The sequence below is a fragment of the Mytilus edulis genome, chromosome 11 (genome assembly GCF_963676685.1).
Source record: "Mytilus edulis chromosome 11, xbMytEdul2.2, whole genome shotgun sequence".
NCBI classification, from domain to species: Eukaryota; Metazoa; Mollusca; class Bivalvia; order Mytilida; family Mytilidae; genus Mytilus; species Mytilus edulis.
Window position 1 is genome coordinate 48,905,592 of NC_092354.1, and position 19,537 is coordinate 48,925,128.

Below are 19,537 nucleotides of genomic sequence, written 5' to 3' on the forward strand. Positions count from 1 at the left end.
AATAAGTATATTCAAAGGTTTTGTTAGTTTCTGAGGGGAATACAGACATGTTTGTGCTTGATAAAGAATATGTCAATAAAAAATAGGATGTGAAATACCTGAACGTAAAAGATGTCAGCATGTTGAGTTATATTTGCGAATTATTTCCTTATAACAGTGATAAAATGTTTGGTTTTTTTTGCCACAATCCCGATCTTCATACAGTGTCAACAGTACTTTTAAAGTCTAAGTCTATAAAATTGTATATCCATAAATAAAGAATACTATACAAATATAGTATCAACAGTAAATAATCCTCTACGAAAACCTGCTTGTGACTACGAAATAAAATTTTCGTGATTTGAATAATTATTAAACCTGTATTTCAACATAGCAGATTTTTTTTTACTACAGCATGAATTTAATGTTATTCCTTTGTTATTTCGTGATCAATTCTTCATATATAGTGATCATGATTCCATTACACCAACTATCTACGAACTATTCAAGAAAGGGTTATTTCATATGATCATATAACATACTCTTGAAATATTATATATGGTGAAAACGTCAAGTAAATACAATTAACATTCTTCTTTGGGAGGAAAACGCAGAGGAAAAATAAAGCATTCACATTATTCTTTATTAATTCTTTTTTACAGTCCTTCACATGCTGCAATATGTTCTTGTTTTGGAAACGATATTATATGCTGTTGCGTAAGGTAATTGAATAAATAAGATTGTTTGAAATCAGTCTATTGCAATGTTTAGTACAACGAACAGAAACATTTCTTTTAACATTTACGTTTATTGAAATAAATTATGAGCCAATGTACTTTCCAAGTATTCAAAACGACTATATGCGTTTTGCTTTGATTGTGCCATAAGCGTATGCTGAATACTAAAATAAAATGCCTATCATGGCAAAAATTTGCGAGTACGATGGATTGCACAAAGAACAAAGAAAATGTAATAAATGTATCAATAATGTTAAATACGAATTTTCAATTAATGCTTTTATTTTATGATATGAGGCTAACTCGATGTTAAAATTGTCGGAAACCTATATCAATTTCACACTAATAACCATAGACAACCAACAAATCAAAATAATTGAGGAAAAATTTTTATGTTTAATGTTAATCCAAAATAACAGAATTGAAATATTGTCTCTCTGTAATGAAAATGAACATAGAATATTCATTTCACAAATCAAAATGCATTTTCGACGTACCTGAATTTCTATTGAATTCTAATGTAAGCGAGCTGCCACTAGTTTATAACTTTATAACTGCGTTTTCTAGGGTTTTCCCCAAAAAAATATAATGTTAATAGCGTTACCAGTATCACAGGCAAATGAAAAAATCCTTTATTTTTACAGCAGTGCGTGCAGACTTTACAAAAATATATCCGGATTTATTGTTTGGATAAATATTGCGAAGTCCTTACTTTGTTAAGAGGAACCCCAATCTGGTAACAAGAACGAAAAAAAGCACACAATTATAGCTAAAAAAAGTACTTTCAATATACATATGTAATTGTAGCACATTATTTATATGTGAAAATGAGAACCGATTTTAGTCCTTTTCTTTTCGTTTTGCCATCTGTTCAATAAATGTTATTTCAATTTAAGGTTATACGGCAGGGACATGGAACCAAGGTACGTATTCCTTATTGACGTAAATGTCAACGGAAAATGTCATTAATAGTTTAATTCTTGTCTTATTCTTAGCATGTTTTGTATCTAAATTACAATGATGCCATGCAATATTTTGAAATCATATCAACGATTTACCAACACAGGCAAAGTTTGGTAAAATAACAGCTATAGAGCTACATGAGATTGTTTTTATGATCTTTTTTAAAATGTCTGTGACTTTACTTTTTAAATCGGTGTGCACTATCTTAGGGGCACAATCATTTGATAATTTATGTTGTTGTAGGGGTCAGTAGGATTTTGCTTCTGGATTTATTTGCATCCAAGACTGCTACACATGATATTATTTTCTTACTATATTTACACTTTTATGTACATTTGTATCCTGCTCTATCCTACATTTTGAGATGCAGACTAGAAGTCTATTTTGCGCCAAGTTATTTTTGCAGTTCTTTCCAGGCCAGGTTGTTTATTTAAAAATCCTCTCGATCTATTTCTCATTATTGAAGGCCATCAATAACCTATAATTTTTAATTTCTATGTCATTTTGGTATCTGGTGGTTTGTTTATTAGCGATCAGACCACACGTTTTTATTTATTTATTAATTTACAAGATTGATCGTTTATATAAATATACAGTGTTAATTTCCATTGTTGAACCCAAGCGTACATTTCAGATAAATAATTGAATGAAAACTACGGTTCCTAATTTGTGCATTGGGATTAAAAATTCGATATTTATCATTACTTATTTTTGTTTACAACTCTGTCTTGTATTGTTCTGGTCGTACTATTTCAAATATTCAATTTCATGACTGTATCATGTTTTTCAATAAGTTTACCTTAGTATTATCATATGGTTGGGTTAAAAATTAATGGTAAACCCTAGTTTTTAGTGTTTTAATGTCTAATCTTACCGTTTTAATTTATTGACATAACTGCACGACTCGATTCTTAGTTATATGTGGTAAGATAATCGTTGCAAAGAAACATGCTCAAACTTTAGTGAAAGACGGGTTTAACTTTACATTGTTGCGAGAGTTTTTATTCTTTGTTGATGGCAATTGTAGTGACCTGCATTACAAGTACCATTCAATTGAGTTTAGTTATATGTCTTGTGTTTCTGTCTCTGGCCTAGGTTTTCTATATTTTGCATGTGTAATGCATCATGACACAATACATTGTTACGTATACCATGATGAGCTTTCGTGCAAGACTGCTGTGTGTATTTTTTACATGGAACATTTGATCAGACTTTGACTTTTTGAATCCTGACCTACATGTATGCATGCTGGGTGTGTCATCATGTTGCAGTGTGTTCCTCGGTATATTACCTTGACTTCAAAAATAATTTTCAATTGACCTTGCTTCTTAATATGTGGCATCATTGGCATGTAGATGTATTGTCATAAGATGATGAGTCTATTGGCACGAGAAACTTCATGTGAGTTTGACATTTGCCCTCAATGTAAAACTTGTATATTTTGTTTGAATTAAATGGAGAATTTACTGTATGATTGGCACTCGTACCACATCTTCTTAGATATATTGTTAGTTTTGTGTACCACGATGACCCTTTTCTCAAAATCCGTTTTGTGGTTTTTTTTACACGGATCCTTTGACCAGACTATGACTTTTTGACTCTTGACCTTTGCATATTGGATGTGTCTCTTGGTATGATTACCTTGGCGTCAAGTCAGGAGTCTCTGGTTTTTGTTAGTCTTGTATGTTTTTAATTGTAAGTTTATTTTATTAAACACTTTGTTAAGTTGGTCACATTTAACTTGACATATCACTGTTTGTTACTAAACTGCACCGAGATCCTGAAAAAAATGTGTAAGTTGAGTCTATTTTAAGAAGAATTCAATGGAAGTAAATAAGCTGATTACTGAAATAAATGTAGAATATGTCTATTAACCACAGATACCCCTGCTTGTGAAAAAAGTGAGTAAACTTCCACATATAGATGCAGGATTCGCGTAATTTTGACCGTTTTGTGACCATAAGCATTGTGAATAAGTTTCAAAACATTTAGTTGAGGCAAATTAAAGTTAAAGAACGGACAATAAATTTCGCAGTTTTCCTATCTCAAGGCTCCGGGTTGACATTTGTATCATTGGTACTCGTACCACAACTTTTTACATCTAAAACTCATGAACAGTGACGCCATCGGGACCCAATATCGAACTTGAGAGATCTGTGTATACAGTATAGGGTAATGTGAATCGCGTATAAGGTTCCTAACATTTGATTGAGTCAGACTTATTTAAGAGAAAGGAAACGAAAGAGTCAGCACTTCTTATGTTTTTAAAGGGACATGATAACTCTTGAACGGTAAAAGTGACACTTAAAAATTTTCAAATTTGATTTTGTGTTGAGGTGGGGATCCCGCTTACATGTTCAACCTCGCCTTATTTGGTATGTATGTGCCTGTGGTAAGTAAGGAGCCTGTTATTCAATGAATGTCGTATTTATGTGTTACATACTTGTTTTTCGTTCATTTTTTGTACATAAATTTGCTCGTTTATTTTCTCGTTTGAATATTGTTTTACAATGTCATTTCAGTGCCTTTTATTGCTGACTATATGCAGTATTGACTTTGCTCATTGTTGAAAGCTGTTTATGACCTATAGTTGTTAGTGTTTGTGTCATCTGCTCTTTTGTGGAGAGTTCTCATTGGCACTCATGACACATACGGGGGAGGGTTGGGATCCCGCTAACATGTTTAACCCCGCCTTATTTTATATGCACGTGCCTATCTTGTTTTTCGTTTATTTTTTTGTACATAAATTATACCGTTTGTTTTCTCGTTTGAATTGTTTTCCTTGTCATGTCGGTGCCTTTCATAGCTGACTTTGCGGTATGAACCTTGCTAATTGTTGAAGACCGTGTGGTGACCTAGGCTACATTGTATAATTGTTAATTTCTGTGTCATTTAGTCTCTTGTGGAGAGTTCTCATTGGCACTCATTCACCAGCTTCTTTTATATATTGTGTATAAGTTTTGTAGTATTTGGTTGAGGCAAACTAAAGTTAGGAGAGCGGAACCCGTTTTTATGGGACGTTCCGGACAGACGGACTAGTGTTACTCTTTATGCCCCTAAATCATGGCATAGGCAGATCCAGGGGGGCCTGGCTGGAAAATTTGGTTGATTATATAGGGAATCATTGAAGCATGACTGGAGCGGGGCCCCCCTTAGGTCAGTCAGCGGGCCCCCCCCCCCTTTAGGAAAAGTTCTGGATCCGCCACTGCATGGCGCCAACACAGAAGTTCTGACTATTGTGCTGGTGATACACATCCCACTAGGCAGCACTGTCATTTACACATGTACACATAATTTTATTATACCAATATTCAATCTTGATTTTGATTTCTTTATTGTTGGCCGAATGATTATATGCATGCCCTTCACAATGACTGAATGAGTATCAAATTTGACAAATTTATTGTACATAATTATACATTTTATTATATTTTATAACTTTTTTTCCAACTAATTAAAGCTTACAATCTTATTGGTCATCACTTTCCTTTATATGTCTTTTAACATTCTGTTTTGAACAAAAAGATTTGCTTCACATGTATTCATATCCTAACTCGAATAATTCTGCGCCCTCTAGCGGCCCATAGCCTACATAGTTAATGTAGCAATCGGGGTTTAGACGGAGATCAGCGGAATATAACGACTGACATTATTCGGGTTATTCAAGTCTTTCATATCTGACATTATTAAAAAGCCATTAAATAAAATTCAGTCGAACTTGATAATAAATGTGAATCAAATATATATGCAAGTCGTCAACTGATCAAGTTGCTAGATGCACATATCGTTAGCCATATACACAACATGTCCTAATTGGGTGGTTTTAAAACTTCTAGCACAGGCGTCCCCCCCCCCTTTTCGTGGGAAAAATTTGGTTGATTATATAGGGAATCATTGAAGCATGACTGGAGCGGGCCCCTTAGGAAAAGTATTGGATCCGCCACTGTCTAGTCATATTTACGTAAATAAGGGATGAGTAATGGAGAAAAAAAAAACAAAACAAAAAAAACGACTGAATTAAATAAAAGAATGTTCGATGTACTGTATACTTCGGTTTGTTTTAAAAATCTATACGATGCTTTATTTTTATCTAGTTTCCTTATCAAAATAATTAAAATGAGAAGATAAATACCTTATATAGCTTCCGTTACCGTCGATGCTAAAATGTTTAATGTTACAGATAAAATAATTTTAGCGTCTTTGACCTACTTTACCTTTTTATTCGGAGACTTGCGGTTATCTTCTGTTATGTTTAACGGGAACATTAGAATGATCCAGAATAGAACCCAGATGGAACCAAGAAGTTGGGTTGCCTTAACCAAACAACCCGGATGTTGAACCAGTTACCATGGTTTCGAACCAAAGAACCAAGGTTCAGAACCAGAAAACCCAGATGGAACCAAGGTTTAGAACCAGAGTTCCTGGATATAACCTAATTGCATTCGGAATTCTCATGACTTTTTTTTACCTTCAATGTATTTTCCAAATCATTTATTTATTTAGTATATTTATATATAATTAGAACAGTAATCCAGTCTTAAGTAGGCCAAATGAAAGTGAGCTATAGTACATTTGATAAGAAACTACTTATAATGTTTAAAAAGCAATGAAATGTGTTAAAGGATAGCTATCCATATCACAAATATTTTTTGTTAGGGTGGCAGGGGCTATGTTGTATGGTTGACTTTATAATAGCTAATAATATGAAATGGTTACATATATATATATATATGTAGCGTTGAATGCATGTCTCTGGAGCCTTACAACCATAACCACCACATCGCCACCAAACCACAACTGATTGGGATAAAATAAAATAATTGTATAACTCAATTTCAACAACAGGGCAAAACAGACGGGAAATCAATGCAAGCCTTAGCTGCATACTATATTAAGTATGGTATGTGATACATACTCAATTCGGAATATAAAAGTGACCTTATTTGATAAAATGTAGCAATGTGAGACAACATTTGTTAAAAAGAATCAAAGCAAATTCGAGATAATGCCTGACTTTCCATAGATAAGTCCAATAATTCTGGAGAAAACTTATATTCATCAAAAGCTTAATCCAAATCTAATGTTAAAAGTTCAGGAAAATAAGTTTAGGAATTAAAAGTTATTGTATGAAGTGTTGACCTTGTATATTATCAAAATTGTGCACGATCAATCAAACTTGCAAGTAAAATGATTACGATCACGCAAAATAAAAGTGAAACACTTGATGCCAGAGGAAGATTCAGCAAAACAAGATCACTGTTGTAAAATTAATATGTTTCCTTATGTTTCATTTTGTATTTTAAAACCGAATATTAATTGCAATATTTAGTGGGTTTTTTTTTAATTTCATAAAAAAATGAGTCAATATTTGAATTTATTACAAAGTACATTTCACCTATCCACATCTCCATTTTAATGATAATAAGTCTGATAAATATCTAATTTTCCTCAGTTGACAATACGTTTGTGGGTGGTAGAAGGCCCTGGTCTTCTAACGTTTCCTTCATTAAATGATGCATTAGTTCAACAGACATTTCTGATTATAAGAACTCAAATAACCTAGGTAATCTGGTGGGGTTTCCACCGTGGAAACAATTCTGCACATGAATATATCTCTCTTAATAAACCATTGGGTTCCCAATGGGAACAAACTATGCCCCTCTACTTGCCGACTTGTTTCTTTATTATTATGAGGCTGACTTCATGCAGGAACTTCTTAGGAAGAAAGATAAGAAGCTAGCAATATCCTTTAACTCTACTTTCCGCTATATAGATGACGTTCTTTCACTAAACAATTCAAAATTTGGTGACTATGTAGATCGCATCTATCCCATCGAATTGGAGATAAAGGATACTACAGATACAGTTGAGCCGGCTTCATATCTTGACTTACATCTAGAAATTGACAATGAGGGTCGGTTGAAGACAAAACTTTACGACAAAAGAGATGATTTCAGCTTTCCAATTGTGAACTTTCCATTTCTAAGTAGCAACATTCCAGCAGCACCTGCATACGGGGTATATATCTCCCAATTGATACGATATTCCCGTGCTTGCATTTCCTATCACGATTTTCTTGATAGAGGGTTACTGCTCACAAGGAAGCTATTAAACCAAGAGTTCCAAATGGTGAAGTTGAAATCATCCCTTCGTAAATTTTACGGACGCCATCACGAGTTGGTTGACCGTTATGGAATAACCGTTTCACAAATGATATCGGATATGTTCCTTACGTCGTAACTACAATCCCCTTCCCTTTCATGAATTTGACCTACCGAATTAGACTATTTACCGGATTTGTAATCACATAAGCAACACGACGGGTGCCGCATGTGGAGCAGGATCTGCTTACCCTTCCGGAGCACATGAGATCACCCCTAGTTTTTGGTGGGGTTCGTGTTGTTAATTCTTTAGTTTTCTATGTTGTGTCATGTGTACTATTGTTTTTCTGTTTTTCTTTTTCATTTTTAGCCATGGCGTTGTCAGTTTGTTTTAGATTTACGAGTTTGACTGTCCCTTTGGTATCTTTCGTCCCCCTTTCTTTAACAGATTTCATATACATTGCTGATTCCAGTAAAATTATTCCTCTGACAATATCTGTTTTTACAGAAAAACAGAAAATATTTTGGTAATCAAATTAGGTTTGCTAATTCAATAAAATGTTATTAGGAATGATGAAAATGATGATGAATTTCATTGTTATGTCCATCTCCATGTATGACCCCTATATGGTCTGATTGAGTAATTCTCCTATCTTAAAGAAAATGATCAAATTAAATAAGTTTTCATTTTTTTGGGGGGAAAGTGGTTAGCAACAAATTAAAAAAATTAAGCTGTTAGAAACCTCCCCATTAACAGGTCATCAGGATATGATGCACATCATGTAAGAGCTACTTCCCTTATATTTTTCAATCACATAAGTACCCCTTTTTGCAGTTTAGTTTTAAATCTGAAGGAAAAAATAATATCGACATTTACCAGGTCCAATCGATCATGTTCTGCATACGAAAATGTCTGTACGAAGTCAGAAATATGACAGTTGTTGACCTTTCGTGTGATGTGTTTGAGCTTTTGATTTTACCGTTTGCTCAGGGACTTTCTGATTAAAATTTTCCTCGGAGTTCTCTTCTTCTATAGGATGTCAACCCTATATAAAGGGTCGTAGCATTAGAAATATATACGTTTACTTCTAAAAATAATTCTATTCACCTTGTAAGAAAAGTTATGAATGTTTATTAAATTAAACAAAGGTATACGGAGAGAAAACATGAATTTACAATTTACACACCCGTCTGACAAGATATTATTTCAAAATGGATCAAACTCATTGATAAGAGTTTTTTAACTTAATGTGCAGTTAAAAACTCCCACTTACAAAAATAAAAGTATTCCTGCTTATTCAAAGTCTTGGCTTATAGATAGGGCTTTATACATCTCGTTGGAACCCTCATATCTGAGTGAATTTAAATCTAAGATTTCAAAATTTTAATAGTATAAAATATAATATTAAAATTCTGAGTATACCATAAGACATTATTTGTAGGATGACTTGTCCAATCTATAAATTTCCATTGCCAGCCCTAACTTATTTTATAAGGAACTTCTATGTGTGGCCTTGAAGTGCAGAAATGTTTTACAGTCTGTTTCCCTAATAAATAAAAACAGTTTGAACACTATTTATATTATGTTTGCTTCATACTTTTGGGGATTGAAATAATGGTACATTGTAACTTGTCAAATTTTTTAATCCGAAACATACTTTTTCAGTTACTTATACAAATATATCGTAGTTAAATTGTTTTTAACTTACAAAAACAATTTTGCTTCATAAAAATGTGTTGTTACAAAAGAGGGTCGAAAGATATCAGAGCAAGTGAAACTCATAGATTGAAAATAAACTGACAACACCATGACTAAAAAAGACAAAGACAAACAGACAAATAATAGTTCACAATACAAAACATAGAAAAATAAAGACTAAGCAACACAGACCCCACCAAAAACTTGGCGCGATCTCATGTGCTCCGGAAGGGTAAGCATATTCTGCTTCACATGTGGCACCGTCGTGTTGTTACAAACCTGGTTAATAGTCTAAATCGGTAGGTATTATTGGTGAAAAGGGATTGTAGTTACGACATAAGGAACATATCCGATATCATCTGTAAAATAGTTATTTCATAACGGTCAACCAACTCTTGTCTTTGATAATAATACATACCGTATATTAAGGTGGGCACTGTGTTTGTACAGTTTTCTTAAAGGTTAGTATTTCAAAAATGCCCTTTTTGTTGTATGTTCTAGTATGTACATTTTGTTAATCTAGTAATCGAAATGATAAAAGATTATGGTTGATATTTAAGAAAATCTAACCCCAGCCAAATGTTTGTACAGAGTCAAGACCATCATGAGTAATACTTGTAACTGATATCTTAATATAATTCGATATTGAAACATTGGGAGTGAATTGAGGATATATATATAAACTCATAATAGAAACCAGGATTACATTTGTATTTACGCCAGACGCGCGTTTCGTCTACAAAAGACTTATCAGTGACGATCGAATCCAGATAAGTTAAAAAGGCCAAATAAAAAACGAAGTTGAAGAGCATTGATGACAAAAATTCCTAAAAGTTATGCCAAATACAGCTAAGGTTCTCTATTCCTGAGGTAGAAAAGCCTTAGTATTTAAAACATTCACTAAATTTGGTAAACAGTTAATTTATAAATATAACCATGATATCAATTATATTACTTTATTTTGAACAATTATCAAATTTTAATTATTTTTACCATCAATACAGTATCCGCCAGTCACACTACATGAAAATACATGCGATCAGTGATTTAACGCAGGACTGTTGCATAAGGCGGCAAAAAACGGAAAATGAAATATTGCGAATAAGACATACAACTTTACCTTTTAAGTAGTAAATAGTTTAGTAGTGAGTGGTTTTTTTTTTATGTTTTTCAGAGAATCACCACCACCATATAATGCGACACAACAGTAAGTATTTGATCATATTTTTATTTGGTATAGACAACTATCAAATTCGTGCACGTTCTCGGTAGTCATCCCTGTGAGACTAGATCACTTTTTCCCCATAGCCTGACGTTAAAGCCGCCATCTTGGATGGAGGAGGGAATGTGCCACACAAGTGGTCATTTTTTTTTAATTACTAACATAATTAAGTAAATGTTGTCTGTTCTTAATTGACAATTAATTGTGACAATAAATTATATAACTAAGTATATTAATTAAATTCTTCATTAATATTTAGTGTTGACCAGTGTCCGAGTCTAATTAATATGAATGATTAAGTTCTCCTAATGACCAAATAATGACATTTGTGATGCAATGTTTAAAAATCAGATATCAGACGGTCATTTTGAATTAATGGAGAATGTATACAGGTGTGGCATTTCAGTTTTAGTATTTATATGTGAAGGGGAGGATTTTGTACAATACCTACCGTGCAAGGGCTGTATAGCAAGTCAAGACCGTTAAAAATTTCCATGTGTTGTGTTTGTTCAATAAATATGTGTATGGTCGTTTCAACTGCATTGGTTTAAAGGTTTAGTGTTTGTATCCAGATTAGGTTTCAAATGTAAATACCTCCAAATATATGTGGGCTTACAAATTACATAAAATCTTTAGATATATTACATAATTTATTGTATATAAATCACAACAACAAAGAATTTCTCAAGACCTGTCATTTCTAAACACACATTATAAAATCCGTATGGTATTGTTTTGTAATCATCAACTATAACTCGTTTGTCAAAAACAATTTTATAGTCTTTACTTTCTGTTTTTGTTATAATTCGGGCGTTCTTCGGGTCTCTCGAAATCTTGTTTTCATCAACAACTGTAATAACATTATGATCGCTTATATTTGTTACCATTTATTGCACGGTGATAAAATTAATGCTAAGATAATTTTTATAGTTGAGTGTTATTCCGCGAACTTTGCATACAGTTTTAATTCTTATAGGATCTGGCTTTTCCAGCTTGAAAACATAGTTTTTGGGGCCACCGGTTACAACATGTGGGATGTTATTAAACGGGACTTCATCTGTAAGATCTCCTAGATACTCACTAAGTGGAGGTTCCGACTAGCCCTCCTTTAGAGTCAATACAATTGAATCAGTATCTGTGTACATGACTCGGGGTCCTAGCTCTTCTAAATAACTGTACAATTTTAATCTAGCTTGAATATTGTATATGCAGCTAATACTACATTGGTTCTGCCAGAAGTTTCCAGGAATTCTTCTTTGTTTTTCCATCTCATCTCTACCATTTCATCCTTAACAAAGTCAACTCCAGTTACAAGATGTTGATCACTGGTCAAAATTTGTCCGTTGTCCGAATTTACCCCAGAAGCTGTTCAACATAAGTTTAGCAAGGGAACGGAGGCCCGGATTCTTTTCTATTTTGGTATCGTCCAGTAAGATTCCTTCTTTTTTCAAGAAATAATCTTGAATATATTTCTGTCTATGATCTTCACTAATACACCAGCTAAGTCAACCACTGGCTTCTTGTTTCATTTTCATAAATGTATTGATGTATTCCTTGAAGATTCCTCCTGATTTTGATATTGGATCATATTGGTCAACTTCATTGAAGTGCCATACTTCATAAATTGTATCCACTGCATATCCCTTTTGCAATGCCATCTTTAACTCATGTGTTACCTAGGTTCCAATGAATGATCGTTCTTCAGGATTGTGCACACAAGTTGCTTGTTTTTTCAATTCTGTACAAGTTCTGCACAAGGAAAACATCAGTTTGTTGTTAATCTTAGCGGGTAACAATGGAATGTGAAGTTCACGGGGAGGACACACTTTGCATTTGATTAATCCTTCATTTGTTTCTAAATCATCAAAATTTTCTGTCACAACTGTTGGGTAGCGCTAATACGGCTTTACCAGTTTTTATTGATGTAAGGGTAAAGTGAGGTTACATCATTTAGTATTTGATATATTCGCAATCTGAAGATTCGTGGTACAGTTTAAATGCTTCCGCTCTACAACCTGTCATTTTCACGGATATTTTTGTCAAACTCACATTCCCATATACAACTGTATGTATATCCTTGCTTTTCAATGTGGATTTTCTTCTCCATAGTTTGATGATGCAAATCAGGCATTGTTAAATTATTTCCAGTGTTAATAGTGTGCTGGGCGTATCATTTCGGACATCCATGCCAAAAACAACCATGATATTCCATTACAACATTTCCGTCCTCATCGGTTTCAAAATAACCATCTACTCTATATTGGTCAATTGTTTTCTCCCCCGCCGTTCCTTGCATGCTGAGTGTGTACCCCTTCAGACTGTGATACGTATTTAATCCATTTTAAAGCTTTGATAGAATGTTTCTCTTCCGGACGGTATTCTTGTGCTGGTATAATCCCAATAGTTTCAGGGCGCAGACATTTTGTGCGAAACATCAAATTACACGCCAAAGCTATAGTAATGCAGCTTGCAAACGGATCAATACCCGAATCATCGCAAGTTGATATCGTCATTGACATAAATAGTTCCCAAAACTTTAAACAGCATCGCCTCAGAATATCTACACGTGATCGACAGTTATTCAAAAGTTCTTCAAGTAAGTCAAACATGGTTTTCACATTAGTCTGGTGTCATTCAAGAAAGGCTTCTCTGTCCCCTGATTTCATAGCATCTGGAAGATGGTCTAACACAACTGTAGTGTTTCCTTCCTGTTATGAAAATGCGGCAAGTATCCTTTCTGTAGTTCTTTAATTCCAAACATTTTAGGCAATTTTAAGAGTGCCATAGGTAAAAAATTGATCGAGTCAATCATTCTAATATTACATGACGGAACCTCAATGGACATGATCTTGGCTCCGTTTTGAACGATCTTTGAAAGAACACCGTTCTGGTATAGGTATTGCAGTATAGGGGAGGAATCGTATCCTTTAACATTGTGATAGAGAACTGTAGCTCCGTTATTGTGTCATTGACAAAATTCATTCGTTGTATTCTTTCCGTTGAAAACAAGCTCACTCTTACCACATATCTTGCATTTACTATGTTGTGTAATCTCCCGGTCGAAACATCCTAGACATACTTTATGAACAACACATACATTTGGTTTGTTTTCATTACCTCAACAGTTAGTTGTTCCACAGTTCTTACATCTAGAATCTCCTGGCTGAAATCCATCTGTACATTCTAGCATATCATCTTGGGTACATTCAAAATCAAAGAAAATGTAAATATGGGGTTTACAAGAAATGCTTCTATGTCCCCTGATTTCTGCGTCTGGTCCGTGGTAGATATTTCTATTAAAGTGTTGCATCGACTGACTTGTCGGTTTCATTATTTGCGTTTCCATGACCCTTCTGTTTTTGGCTGTCTGTGGCCTACTACTGGATGCATAAAACAGAGATGCCCAACTTCATAGAAATCTTTACAAGTCTTGCAGTAAACCTAACCAAATTGATGTTCTTTCTTGTGCATTTTTTTAATTAATAATTTGACTACAAACTTTGCACCGATAGTACCAAATGCATGTAGAGTCCCCTTTCCTTGTTGCTTGTGTGTAATTGTAACAATTTTTGTCCATTGAAATGACGATTACAATCGTTGCAGTATATCCAATCATTGTCTGCCTTATCGTGTATTTTATGGCATGAAGTGCAAATGTTATTGCAACTGTGTTCCTCTTTATGCTGATATCCCTTCTGGCAAGAGTGACAATAAAAACTCCGACGTAATGACCATCATGAAAATACAAGTAGATCTTTTTTCTGCATCTGGTCCGTGATAGATGTTTCTATTAAAGTGTTGCTTTGATACAATGCAAATCTGATATCCCGGCAGAACTGTCTGAAATTGCTCGATTTCTTCAATTCCACATTTATGAAGGGGAACTTTTGCAAGATTATGCAAATCAAATGCAAGCTGTTCTTGAATAACATCCTAACCGTATACTGTTCCATTTTTCGTGTTTGTCAATATTTGCTTTTGTCGTTATTAAAGCTCTGGCACAACATAGTTCATCTTTATTTCTTATAGTAAGAATACATTGCTCAGTCTTCAAAAATCGCTCTAAATCAACGAACTTATTATGATGCTTTGTACCAACAACCGGGAGATCGACATGTTTCATCTCTATTTCAAGATATTCATCCAACAACAATTGTTCATAGGACTGCAAAACTATCTCTATGCAGTAATGTTTCAACTGATAACTGAGAAACTTTTATGAAAGGTATGGTGATGGGAAAATCCATTATAAGATAATTAGATCCAATGGCATTGCTCGATTATATTATAGCCCTATTCACCAACAAAATAAAAGAGACCCGGGTCAGTCATCTAGGCTTTTTTCAAAACCAATAAAAACAAAAAATAATTATCATATAATTGAAGAATAATTTGAACGTCTTCGTTGCATCAGATCTTTCACGATTCTTTTCCCGGTCTTTAAAAAGCGGTACGTGATCATTCACAATCCGAAAAATCAATTTTGTGTAAATACTTCTTTTTTTACCAAGTTTCAGATTATGTTCATACAGAATAACTATCAGAACCATTTGATTCATTCAAATATAATGGCCTTATTCCTAGAAAAGAAGTTAATTTCATTCGATTTTTTGAGAGAAAAAAAATCATGATTATAGATATAGGAAGATGTGGTATGAGTGCCAATGAGACAACTCTCCGTCCCAGTAACAATTTAAAAAAGTAAACCATTATAGGTCAAGGTACGTTTACATTTTTGATGTCATTGAAATGTCGAGGAGCAATCTGCCTTTTGTTGTTTTGTAAAAACTATGTACTTTTAAAACTGGATTTTTTTACATACTGATCATAATGTTGAACCATTTTGACAAAGAGTTTTATTTTGTTGTAACATTGTCCGTGTAATTAATTAAATTAGATTATCTATTGACCTTTCATATGTCTTCTCGATTAGATCTCTTTCACGATACGGTACCAGAGCTTTCACGATCGTCTGTCAATACTTGACCACCGTTGGATATTCTTTCACGATCATTTCTCTCGATAAACCGAATGACACCCGTGCTATTAATGAGAACAAAGTAAACTTCGTACATTTATTAATGTATGGCTTTGTCCTTAAACTAGAAGAAAAAAATAACAACTGAAATATTGCGAATATGGAAACTAAACACAGAATATCTTCACCTTTCCTCTCTCACATTCATTTTTATATTTTAGAATTCCAACACTAGTCACAAAACCACGAAACAAGTACGTATACATAACATTGTTTTTGTAAAGTATATCCAAACTATGCACTCAGTGCTTATGACAGAAATAATAAAATGAAAAAAATAATAGAAGAAGTGTCCAAATGTTCACACCGTGCAAGCCAAATGTGTAACTATAAAATATGATCTGTTGTTTTATAATTTGCAAACGGCAGAAATAATAAATAGGTTGATTGATTACATGAAGCATTCACCGTCCAGCAAATGCCTTTTCAATCATATTCAGGACGAGAAATGTTATTCATTGTGTGTGGAATGTGGAGTTTACTAGACCGACATGCTTCTTTTTTTTTTTATTAAATTTTGATGCACTAGAATACAAGGATAAAGTCTAACCAAACCCACAAAATACATTATTCAGCTCTGTTTTAATTAGTCGTTGCTCTTGTCCCGTGGTCGAATGTCGAACCGTCTATGTAGGTTGCAATACCCTTAGCACATTCACGCAATCGCTTGGTTTTGGCGATTTATTAAAGTTTAATATATTTTTGCTTTAATTCGAATTTCCGATGTCAAACATAGAAAATCTGTGCGAGACAAAATGTATTTATGTAATTTCTTTTCTTGTTTAAATATATCTTTGTCTAATGCTAAGTATACAAAAAAATAGATAAGTTTTTGTAAACACAAACAATAGTTTTTTGTTACATGATACTTCTAATAATAATTGAAATATTTATTTGTACATTGCTTTCTTTTCAGTCAAGTCTCGGTCACTAACATTGAAACAGGTACTTTATCTATACGTCTAAGTATCTCTACATTTAAGTATTTTTTGTAAGCGAAATCTTCGTACCATCATTTAGTTTTAAGTAACATCGTGCAAAACAAAGTTGGTAAAAAAATATCTTGTCCATCTTGTCGACTCTTATTTCGGGTTCAAAGCTCTGCTATTTAAACTGTCGTGAACACAATCCTATAAAACATTATATTCGATTCTGCTTCATAAAATAAAAATTGTGACAATTTCACAAATCCTTGTGGAAAGAATTGTCTACTCAAATTAACAGGGTTTTTTGGGGTATCTCAAGCAACAGTTTCTTTCTAACAGCCGTAATAACCTTAGCTTACTTACTGTAGAAGCAAGTATATTTTAAACCCTGCTTTCCAAAATTATCTGCTTTTTTTCTCAGTCAAGTAAATCTGTTTGGTAGCTCCACTGTGAATGTTTTTGTGTGTTCCATTTAACAACATGCATAGATTGGAAAGGGGGATTGTACGCCACAAAACATATTAAACTCCCCCCGACCCCCACCCAACCCCTGCATCAAGTCGGGTCATATGGACTGTGTTCGTTATTGTTTGCCTTTGTTTGTTTATCTGTTATTTCTTAGATGAGTAGGTGTTTGTGGTTGATCTATACTTTTCAGTGTTTTGGTGATTCATATTCTATGGTATTATCGTAAAACAGCGTGTAATGGCTGTACATGTTTTTTGAAGATCAATGATCCAAATAAACTCATCATAGATACCAGGATTAAATGTGGTATTCACGCCAGACGCGCGTTTCGTCTACAAAAGACTCATTAGTGATGCTCGAATCCAAAAAAAGTTACAAAAAAAAAAAAAAAAAAAAAAAAAAAAAAGGCCAAATAAGTACGAAGTTGAAGAGCATTGAGGACCAAAATTCCTAAGCTTTGCAAAATACAGCTAAGGCAATCTTTTCCTGAAGTAGAAAATCCTTAGTAATAACAACTCTGCACTACCAATAAACTAGTGAAAAGCGAGCATTATTGTACTCTTATATATTTGTTTTTCGCAAATTGTTTTGTTATGAATTAGGCAGTTAGTTTTCTCAATTGAATTGTTTCATATTTTTTATGTCGGGCCCTTTCATAGAAGACTATAGACGCACGGTGCCTTAAATTGCTAACATCCACTTCATTTGAATTTAATTTTGGTGGCTAGTGGACTCATTGGCAATCATACCACATCTACCTTTTCTTCAATTAATAAAGTAATTGTTTTGTATTTTTAAATATTTTTTTTTTTTTTTTTTTTTTTTTTTGAAAAATGTTTTTTAATTTTTTCATTTAATGAGCATGAGGTAAAAGTGTCTAATGTTTCTTTTAAGGCAGGAATCTAATATATTTTTATGCTGTTTTTATATGATGTATAATATATTATGTATAATGTTAGATTGTGAGACTGTAATAAACTAATTACTTACATTATACCAAGTAAACTACTGAAGAATGTATGACATTGTTTCGGTGAATACGCATTGTGTTTATTTAATTCCTTTCGAGATCAAATTGACTTTTGTAAGTTTTTGTGACCAAATAATAAGAAGATAAATAAAGATGCCATGAGTATTTATCTTTTAATCGACACATACAAGACAAGTAACATCACAAAATGCAACAAAGAACTAAATCAAATGCAACAAACTGACACTAAAATGTGGCATAAATTGGTTCCCGCTGAATGGTAAGCACTGCCTCTTCCACCAGTACCGAATTCACTCGTCTTATTGCGCAAGTAACGAAAATAATAAGACCAACGAACGGTTAACAAGTCGAACGCTACATCTTGTACGGGTGTTTCGTTGGTTTTTACACCGTCGTACAATTAGCGGTTCAGCAATAACATGCAATTGGCAGTTCTAAGAAGTTTATTTTAGCGTTATTTTATGTTGTTGATACTATGAAAATGTGTATACCTTTCAGAATAAGCTGAAAAAGATGAACAATCACATTGATAACAGAGAGGCGCACTACTGAAAGGAAAATATGTATCTATATATTTTGTTCATTTCTATAACTTTGTGTAATATGTTTTTTTTTTGTGAATATTGATTGAAAAAATTAGAATAGCCTTTTAAAATATCATTCAATAGGGAGAAAAAATGAAAACTAAAACACAATTATTTACAACAATGAAGTCGTGTTCATTTGATGTTTACCTTCTTAATATTACATTTCCTCTAAAAATGTGTTACACTTCTTGTATAATCCTAATATTATCAGATATATTTCCATTTTTATCACTTTTATGAAAATGGCCTTTTCTTTGAATCGAAATTGATTGCAGATGTAAAAGCAGAAATCGTTTATAAAAAGAATACTAAATATTTTCATTTTATTTCAAAATAAATGAAAGATAAATAAATAAAATCTAATATTATATGTTTTTTTCTCAATTGGTTTTCGTTACAACTCTCGATATATCTATTGAATATTTTATACAGTTCACAGTTATTTCATACCATACTTTTTGTCTGAAAAATTCATTCTTTACCGCCAAACATTATCATAATTATTTTTATTTAAATATTTTTTCACAATACTATGATTATGTACACAGATCTTATCATCTTTCTGTAACTTTGAGGAATTGAGCTATGTTTAATAGAGGCTTCATAATACAATATTGCTGTTAATTTAAATCTCAGTTGAACGAACATCTTTGAACGTTTAAAGTATCTTTTTTTTTTCTGGTTTATCTTTATTGGTTTTGTGTAGTGTATTGTTTTTTTTTTTTATATTTGTATATTAGATAAGGAGGATGTACGATAAGAGCCAACATAGGAAGTTGCAAAAATGGTAAAATTAATCAATTAATGAATTTTCATTTGTAAAACA

General features: G+C 33.0%; 1 long non-coding RNA gene across 1 annotated transcript; it reads left to right on the forward strand.

Annotated features, from left to right (window-relative positions):
- Positions 1-641: 641 nt before the first annotated feature.
- Positions 642-18,758, forward strand: LOC139494723 (uncharacterized). The gene is made up of 6 exons (XR_011657123.1): positions 642-701; positions 1,613-1,639; positions 10,654-10,686; positions 15,901-15,933; positions 16,656-16,684; positions 18,623-18,758. It is a non-coding gene; the product is annotated as an uncharacterized lncRNA (long non-coding RNA).
- The last annotated feature ends 779 nt before the right edge of the window (positions 18,759-19,537 follow it).